Raw genomic sequence first — 10,557 nt, forward strand, 5'->3', positions numbered from 1 at the left:
CTGGCCCTTCTTGCATAGGAGCCAGAATGTAGATTAAAGCCAATTAAACTAATGAGTTTGGATAAGCTATGGGCCTAACTTGAAAAATAAAATATATAATTGTTTTTGGAGAAAAAAAAGATAAAAATCTTTCAAGTCTCTATGATTAGCTTGAATAGCCCGGTAGAGATTAAATGGGCAATCAGGATTTCTAAGATAGATAAGGCTCAAACAATTACTAGATTCCTCAACAAATCTTATTTTATTTTAGTTTGTGATAGAACTAAAGATTAAATTCAGAACCTTAGACCTGCCAGACAAGTGTTCTTAAGCCATGGATCTACTTCTTTTGTTTTTAGTTTGTTTTTCAAATAGTCGTGCTATGAGATCTACCTACCTCCACCTCTCAGGTAGCTGAAATTACAAGCTTGAGTCACAATCATAGGTTTGTTTTTGTGAGTCTCACTAATGTTTTGTCCAGGCTGACATGAACTGTGATCCACCAATCTCTACCTCCCATGAAGGTGGTAAGATCACAAGTGTGCACCAATGCACCCTGCTGCAAGCACCTCTTTAAAGCTTTTCAAAGTCCAGACAGTGGAGTGCTAGTTTCAGTCTAGAAAATCCTGTCACTGCCAGGGACCTGACATCCCAGTTGCTACTGTCACCATCCTCCTTGCTCAATCACATCGACAAAAGTAGCCTGTCATTGCTCTAGTGTGGGGCTTTCTCAACCTTGGTCCTGTTGACCTTTTAGACTGGATATAATTCTTTGTTGTGGATGGTTGCTCACACTTACTGATCTTTTTTGGTGTCACGTATTATTCTAAGGACCTTTGCATATGTGACTGATCTAATCTCATGATAACCCTGTTCTTATGCCAATTCTACAGAAGAGATGATTCAGAGACGCAAGTGTAAAAACTAGTTGAAGCTAGTCCTATCGACCTATGTATCGGCAGGTTCCACATCACAGATTTAGCCAACTCCCTGATCAGAAATATTTGGGGAAAAATTGTGTCTGTATTGAGCATGTACAGACTTTTTCCCTAGCCAATACAGACGGATTATTAATATAATATTTACATTGTATTAGGTACTATGAGAATTCTAGACATGCTGTAGAAGGCCAAGGAGGATGTGAGTAGGTTACTGCAAACGGACAATTTTTATAGGGATTTGAGTATCTGTGGGCTTAGGTGACCCTGGGGGGTCCAGGATGACTGTAAGTGGTCGATCCTTAATCCTCATTCTGTTCTCTTGTAGCATGTGCCCTCTAAGGAAGGAGATGACTTCTCACTTCCGAGTACCCTGGAAGCTTTCAGGCCAGGGTAGCCTGCTGATGGGAAAGGACTGGTACCATGAGGAGAGAAGAAAGGGGAAATAGGCAAGGACATTGTGTGGAGACAGAGCACCACTCTTCCCGGGAAACAACAGATTCATAACTAAATGGTTGTGCATTCATCAAGGGGGAAAAAAAAAACCCCAACAGCTGAATGCTAACAAGAGAAGAAGGAGAATGAAGGGTTTTATATATGACAAGTGGCTCCAAAAGATGGCTGTGCCCCAAGCAAGAAGCAGTGGCTGTGATCATCTTGAGTCATCTTAAACTGTACATTGCTTAGAAACTACCTTGGGAGGAAGTACAATCTTGACTATACACATCAGTCTTATATTCCAAGTCCTTGGCTTATCACTCCATTACTTGTTTCATATTTTAAGATACAGCAAAACCTTATCAATGCTAGATATTGACAGACAGATAAAGGTCATACTGATAGCTTGCAATTTAAGAGAATGGCAAACATCTTTTTTTTTAATTTTTATTTTTGTGCGTGTGTGTGTGTGTGTGTGTGTGTGTGTGTGTGTATGCATGTGCGCATACACACTATTCTTGGGACTTGAACTCAGGGATGTGGGTGCTGTCCCTGAGCTTTTGTGCTCAGGCTAGCACTTTACTGCTTGAGCCACAGCTCCACTTCTGGCTTTTTGATGGCTAATTGGAGATCAGAGTCTCATGGACTTTCCTGCTTGGACTGGCTTCAAACTGTAATCCTCAGATCTCAGCCTCCAGTGCCAGGCTGGCAATCATCTTCTAAATAGAGATTTAAAAAATACATAAACCTAGATAGTATATTGAAAATGAACTTTGTATACAACTTGTGGGTTGGGACAGGAGGGAAAAACTAGGAAAGAGCAAAGGAAGGGGTGACATTATACAAAAAGAAATGTACTCATAACCTGACTTACATGACTGTAACCTCTATGCACATCACGTGTGTGTGTGTGTGTGTGTTGTGTGTGTGTGTGTGTGTGTGTGTGTTGTGGGGCTTGAACTCTGGGCCTGGGCATTGTCCCTCAACTCTTTAGCTCAAGGCAAGCACTCTACCACTTGAGCCACAGTACCAGTTTCAGTTTTCTGGTGGTTAACTGGAGATAAGAGTCTCATGGACATTCTTGCCTGGGCTGACTTTGAACTGCGATCCTCATATCTCAGACTCCTGAGTAGCTAGGATTACAGGTGTAAGCCACTGGCTCCCAGCTGAGATTTGCCTTACAAACTAAAAGCAAATAAAAAATAGGTTGACATCATAAGGTAATTGCTAAAAATCATAAATGTGATAAACATTTAATAATAGGAGTTGTGACTTGGGAACCTGACTACAGTGCAGCTTGAGAACTGGGGAATATACACTTTTCTTTCCCATGTCCATTTACTTCTTGCCCACCGCCTATCTCCTGTCCCCAGAGTTGGCCTTCAACTGCTCTACAGTCAAGATGTGACCTACCATGTTGGAGACATGGGTCTCCAAGAAAACATGGTAAAATGTGGAAGAAGCTCACATCCTTTAAGTACTTGGTCACCAAATCTGCAATGTCTCATCCTGCAATTTCTTTTCCTTTTCGGGATTTTCCTGCCATTCATTTTTCTACAACAGCAAAAGTTCTTTAGGATTATGATATAGGTAGTAGTATTTATTTTCACCCCCAGCTTTATAACTGACAAATAAAATTGTATATATTTAAGATGTACAACATAATCATTTGCATAGAGTATATACTGTGAAATGCTCACCACAATCAAGTTAATTACCAGTTCCATACCCTCACTTTGTTATTATTCTCTGTGTGTAAAGTACACTTAAAGTCTACTCTCTCAGCAAATTTCAATTATTAAATATACAATATAGTATTGTCTTTTGACACCTTCTGTACATTAGGTTCCCCAAACTTTTTTTTTTAACAGTAACTAGGATTTAGCCTTTTGGTTCTTTTTTTGTCTTTTTTTTTTTATTGTCAAGGTGATGCACAGCGGGGTTACAGTGACATAGGTAAGGTAATAAGTACATTTCTTGTCAAGCTTGTTACCCCTCCCCTCACTTTTCTCCTACTTTACCTCCCCTCCACGCCTCCCCACATTGTACAGATCATGTCCAACATATTGTCTTGTATATGTCGCTGTGGCATTGGTTCTCCCCTTGTCCTTTGTTTCATCATTCTGTTGTCCCCCTTCCCTTCCTAATTCAAATAACCCTCTGGTTTTTGAGACAGGACCTCACCAATACCTTTGACTAGTACTAGCCTCTTGTCTCCACCTCCAGAGCATCTAGGATTGCAAGCAGGTAGCACCATGCTCTACTCATTTTTCTTCTAACTCAAATTTTGTACCCTTTGAGAAATACCTCCACCCCTCCTACTCTACCCCCTCTTGACTGTAACAAAGCTTTATTCCACAGAGTTACATAATCCTGCATTATTTTGTATTCCTCAGAAAAGATTAAAAAAAGTGGAAGCAATGTGTTTAATAACAAACAAATAAAAGGATGAAGATCTAGTTGTTCTATTTGACAATCTAATGCACATAGACTGCCCAAGCCCTAAATTTGAAAAAGATAATACTTATAGTATATACTATCCTTATTATAAATTTAATTTTTTCTTGCAAACTTTCAAACATTTCACATAAAAATCTTTTTTTTTGGGGGGTCCGGTTGTGGGGCCTGAACTCTGGGCCTGGATGCTGTTCCTCAGCTCTTCAGCTCAAGGCTAGCGCTCTACCACTTGAGCCACAGGGCCACTAACGGCTTTTTTCTTTTTGCTTATGTGGTGCTGAGGAGTCGAACCCAGGGCCTCATGCATGCAAGGCAAGCGCTCTACCACTGGGCCACCTTCCCAGCCCCCACATAAAAATCTTATAAGCCAGATTTGACAACTGTTACCAAAATGATGCAGATTAAATTCTTGGTGTTTAATAGAATTTAATACTTATCTAATAAACTACTAACAGTGTGGCCATTGCTATCTTAAGAGATAAATGCTAAGAAACAGATTTTACTTATGATTTATAGTTATACAAAGGTAAAAACAGATTCATATTATAAGAAATCCTATGCAGTTCATTATTGGCTGAAAAATGTAGAAGCTATACACAATTAAAATACCCTGTTCATTTGCTAGTAACGGCTACTAATTGTTTTTCATGTCAGTATTACTTAATAGTTATCTTACTTGCTTTTTATTTCCTTTAGACAGTCCCCAGAGGAAATGATCTTTGAGATTCGGGGTAAGGATTTTGTTGCTTGTTAATCTTATAGTACCTTGGACAGTGGTGACAGCTATAAGTGCTGTGTATTTAAGAGAAACATCAGTTAAAGGGGGGGCTCTGTGCAGCTATAAGTAAAAGCAAGCTGTGTATACTATTGTTTTTTGTTTTTATTTTGAGTTACTATCACTAGATAGTCCAGGCTGATCTTTAACTCTTCATCTTCCTGTCTCCTAAGTGGGTAACACCATACCCAGCTAGCTCCATGTTTGTTTTCTTCAAGGAAGGAGGAACAATATATTAGTGGAAGGCCTCTTAGAGAACACATGTGCAATAAACTAGAATCTTCTTTTTTAAAATAAACTAGAATCTTTAAGTTGCAGAAATAAACTCCTATCACATTTGAACTTTATTCACCATAGTGGTCAAAATTATAGTTTTGTAAAATCAATAAAATGTATATTCGTTTTCTAAATGGATACTTTTACCTTGAACCTATGATCAAGGGTTCCCAATCTTTCCTCTTGTTATTACAGAGATGAGCGATCAGCTCACATCGGCTTTCCTGTGGCACTTGTGAGACTCATGCTGGCTAAGGAATAATTGTACTGACATTATTAATTTAAGCTTGAAGCAGAAGTTCTTACTAAACATTTCAGCAAAATATTTGGATTTGTGGATTACTGAGGCTGAAACTGCTGGAAGAGTCCATTGCTTATTAAGGCTGGAGATGAAGGTCAGTGATAGAACACAGGCCCAGCACACACAAGGTCCTGGGTTCCATGTCTGCTTCCTCAAGAAATAAATAAATAAAAAGTCAAAAAAATAAAAGTCAATTGCTTCTTTAAATGCAAAGACTCTGCCAAAATACTGTATCTCCACGCACTTTGTTATGAATTCTAAAAGGCATTCTAGAAGGCAAACCAAATAATATGGACACTCACTGCCTTTGCTGTCCAATGCTTGCAGGTTAATTACAGTGTATTTCAGATGGGATTTCACTGGTAGGAGGATTAATGGGAAAGCCGGACAGCTGGAGTCCAGTGTTAGATCAGAAATTAAGATGAGAAACTTGACCTAGTTTCAAAAGGGGTATTTGTTAAGTTCCTCAAATCAAACTGGTAATTGTTTTGGTATTCTCCTCAGAATTGGAGAGTAAAATTTCTAGGTTACTGCAAGGAACTAAAATATAGTCTATATGCAGAAGAAACTCTTGAACATCTTACATCTCTGACTTAAAAAAATTCATAATTTGATTTTTCCTATTTTGCATGATTCAGGCTACATTCACTGTTATTGCTTCTTTAATTTATAGACTTCTGAAGCAAACACCCCTTAGTGCTGGAAACGGGCTCTCACACTAGAAGATAAGCCCCTGTTGAACTATTATCACAGTATCTTTAATGCTATGGCATATCCTTTACCAGGTGTTCTCTGAGAAGGATGTTGTGATATCAAATGCATTTTGAAAACTGCATGAATTGTGCTTCTTTCTTTAGGAAATGACAATAATACAACCCTATGCAATATTTTGAGAAATCCTTAAAACAAACAATTTAATGAATTCTTCCAAATTTACATGATTCACCTCATTTTCTTTAGTATTTAACAATCTGGGAGAGCAGTCTGAGGGTACACTTTGCAAATGTCATTACTGTATTCACAAGTTATATACGTGATATACTTTCAACATGACATCTTCTATAATATAAACAAAATGTAGTAGTAAATTCTCTTTATGAGATAAATGTACTGACATAAACATCCTGATGGAGAATTTAGGGGAAATCAAATTTAGAAGGTCACCAGATTGCCTTAGGAGAAGGTAACTAAATTTGAAGGCTTAATAATCAATTTCACTTAAGTTTTTTTTATGCTTTGAATATAAATCCATAATGCATCTTCAAACATGGCAAAAATAGATAGCAAACACCATTAGTAAGGCTCCACATGTCTGATGCAGATGGATATTTTCCCCCCTTATCCTAAACCTCAAGAAACATCAAATACAGCTAATGGTATTATTAGGGTTTGACAGACCATCACAGTCTATCCTACTATATCCAAATGAACTGTTGGAATGTCCACACTAAAATCTTGGATGTTCTGCAAAACTGGAGCAACTATCTGCTCAATTTACTAATCTTAACAGAAAAAAAAATCAACACAAGAAAGCAAGAATGCAGAAATCAAATGCTAATTAGAATAAAATGGTGTGTGAAGGGGGAAAAAGAGGGGAAAGCCTCCAGATGAGGCTGTGTACGTGAGAAAGATGGCTTCTGTCTTGGCAAGCCCCACAGCAGGACAGAAGGCTGAAGGCTACCTGGAGACAGAGGAGACTGTTGCCCTGATGGCTGGAAGTTTCCTGCACAGCCCTTTATATCCCTAAATAATGTGAGTAAATTTACTTAGTTTTGTTTTTTTGGATGAAATCTTCTGTACATAATTTTACTAATAGGCACCATATGGGAAGCATCTGTAGCTTTTCTCAATTTAATTTTCATAGACAAAAAAAAAAAAAAAACACTGATGAAAATAGCCCCACAGCCTGCAGAGCCACTGTAGCCTGACCTAGTTAGGTTTGTGAATGTGAGCTGCCTTAATCCTGCCCCTGCCTGCAGGCGGTGACAGTGCCCGGAGCTCAGGCTTTAGGGTTCACCTAAAGGTCTCTGGAGTTTATAGGTGGGTCAGCTAGGTGTTTGGAACCACTGTACTGTGGATCTGACCTAAACTCAAGGAAAAAAATAACCAAAGTTCAAACACACAAACAACAAAACCCCCTAACCACATAAAATGACTAATGCTAGTATCTTCTACATGTGGTCAGCAAAAGAAAGCTAACTATTCCTCATCAAGAAAATGGGAGAAGAAGGACTTGAGGGTGTAGCAATTGACTACCATGCTCATATCCTTGAATTGGATTCCCAGCCCTGGAAAAAAAAAAAAAAGAAAATACACCAGAAAATGTCAGAAAAAAATGTGATTTATGCAAAACAAGAAAATGCTAGTAAGTATATAAAAATGTTTACCCGTAATCAAATAAATGCAAGTTGGAACAATAAACTGCCATTTCTTTGCCCATGAAACACAGAAATTTCAAATAAGAGAATGTAGCATTCTATTTCAGAAGAATGTCATTACATATGTGATTTATTTGTAGCTGATAGATAGTGTCAGAAACATTTTTGAGACAGGATAGACTGTGATGGTCTGTCAAACCCTAATAATACCATTAGCTGTATTTGATGTTTCTTGAGGTTTAGGATAAGGGGGGAAAATATCCATCTGCATTTCGTAAACACACAGCTTATAAAAGTCAAAAATGTAGCTATATATGTAGATGGTGGGATGATAGCTGACTTAAATTTTTAAATTGTCTTCTGTATTTTCTAAACAAACTGGTAACTTTTCTCACTATAAAAATGCACACAGCCAGGAGCCAGTGGCTCACACTTGTGATCCTAGCTACTCAGAAGGTTGAGATCAAGCTGGGCGCTGGTGGCTCACGCCTGTAATCCTAGCTACTCAGGAGGCTGAGATCTGAGGATCTCGGTTCAAAGCCAGCCCGGGCAGGAGAGACCATGAGACTCCTATCTCCAGTAAACCACCAGAAAACCGGAAGTGGCGCTGTAGCTCAAGTGGTAGAGCGCTCGCCTTGAGCTGAAGAGCTGAGGGACAGCGCCTAGGCCCAGGGTTCAAGCCCCACGAAAAAAAAAAAAAAAAAGAAGGTTGAGATCAGAGGAGTGCAGTCTGAAGCCATCCTTGTAGCAAAGTCCACAAGACTCCATCTCTGACTAACCAGCAAAACTGGACTAGAGACATGCCTCAAATAGTAGAATACCAGCTATGAGCATGAAAGCTGAACAAACAAGAGCATTAAGGGCCATAGTCCAAGCCCCAGAATTGGCGCACACATACACACACACACACACACACAGAAATGAATGAATGAAGCATTTAAAAATATTTAGGAAGTAGTGAGGGAGAGACGCCTGGAGTATTTTATTTCTGTTCATAATATTTTGTGCTCTAGTTGTTAGTGATGACAGAAAGAAGGCCAGGAGTTGGATCAGGGAGGTGGTGCTTGTTGCATATGCTAATGGACACAGCTTAGAATCCATTAAGAGACAGATGTGTTCTGGGAAAAAGCCTTCCTCCACCACCACCCCCACAAAAAAAAGCCTTTGCATGTAAAGGGCACTATCGCTTTACTTTTACACTAGTTCACATTCAGCTAATTACAGCACTTCACAAAAACAGCAAATTTCTACACTTTCATCTTCAATAATATAACTTGTAAAATTGTAAGTAGCTTCTGGATAATATTCCTGTATAAGCTTTCTCAGTTTTTTTTTCTTTGTATCTAGTGGGGGGGACCATATGCTAAGTATTAACTTCTCTCACATTTCTGTTCACTTTTTAAAGTTTGAAGATAGTGTTGACACTCTTTTGGCAGTCTACTGAGAAAGATTTCTCTTTTTTTTAAATCATCAAACAGCAGAAGAAATAATGTATTTCTACATGTGAATTATTTTATGAACAGAAAAATCATCACTGATACAAAATTTTCCTTTTTTAAAATTAAAAATATAAGGACTGGGAAGGTGGCTCAGTGGTAGAGTGCTTGCCTTGCATGTATGAGGCCCTGGGTTCGATTCCTCAGTACCACATAAGCAGAAAAAGCCAGCAGTGGTGCTGTGGCTCAAGTGGTAGGGCGCTAGCCTTGAGCTGAAGAGCTGAGGGACAGTGCCCAGGCCCAGAGCTCAGGCCCCACATCTGACCAAAAAAAAAAAAAAAAAATTAAAAAAAAAATTAAAATTATCTCTTCCAGGCAAGCAACAAATTTTTGGCTTGTACTATCTATTTTCCATTCTAAGTACTTCCTTTTACTGGAGTTTGAACTAGGGACCTTGTGCTTGCTAGACAGATGTTCTACCACTTGAGCCATACCCCCAGCCCATGCTAGGTAATTCTTAATTAAATCTGTATATGCTAAAGAAATAATAATGCAGCATAGAAAATAGAGGACAATGCAATTGTTTCTAACATATTTATAAGATGATTTCTTTGTTGCTTTGTATGTCCCTCCCCCACGGTATAACCCATGATTTCACAGTATTTGATGTCGGTATAATTTGTGGAGGGGAAGGGGAAAAACAAATCATTTAAATAGGGATACAGGTGGACCCATTGCAACAATGAGATGTACAAGTCGTTATGTCGAAAAACGAACTTTACAACATTGGTGGGGGGTTTGGGGAGGATCAGATGGGGGGAGAAGGGAGAGTATGGGAAGGGATGGGAAACAAAGAGGAGGCAGCAATGCTTGATAAGAAATGTACTCGTTATCTTGCCCATGTAATTGTAACTCCTCTGTACGGTATTCTCACAATAAAAAAAAGAAAAGAAAATAGAGGACAAGAGTAGGAATTTAAGCTCAAGGCTCTACCACTTAAGCCACAGATCCACTTCCAGCTTTTTGGTGGTTAATTGGGGATAAGAGCCTCATGCACTTTCCTGCCTAGGCTGGCTTTGAACCTTGGTCCTCAGATCTCAGAACACCATCACTGGGGGGAGAGGGATCAGTGCATGCTGTCATGACAGGTAAGAAATTTCATAGACCACTTACAGACGAAAAGCAACTCATGAATCCTCAAGTAGAAAAAAAAAACAAAACACTTATTCTTCCTAAATTGCTATTAACCAGCAAATACCTGACTATCCTGTACTTTACCCTCTACACTAATGATAACTTATTTTTCTTCTCCATTCTTACTTAGCATTACAACTCAGTTTAAACAATTTGGCAACTGAATAGCCTGGAGAATTCTTTTGTCGTCCTATGTTCCTGAACACTATTAAGAAATGTATTACATTTAGGACCCTAATGGTCCTTCAGACAGACCCCCACACAGTCCGGGCTTCTTCCTGATGTCAGTTAAAATGCTTTAGCTGCCAGCACTATGGAAATGCAAAGACTGATAGGTGTGGTGATGACATCTCAGCAGACCTTGAGTATCTAGTGCTTTGAAGAC

This window comes from Dipodomys ordii, unplaced genomic scaffold, assembly GCF_000151885.1.
Source record: "Dipodomys ordii isolate 6190 unplaced genomic scaffold, Dord_2.0 Scaffold97, whole genome shotgun sequence".
Lineage (NCBI taxonomy): Eukaryota > Metazoa > Chordata > Mammalia > Rodentia > Heteromyidae > Dipodomys > Dipodomys ordii.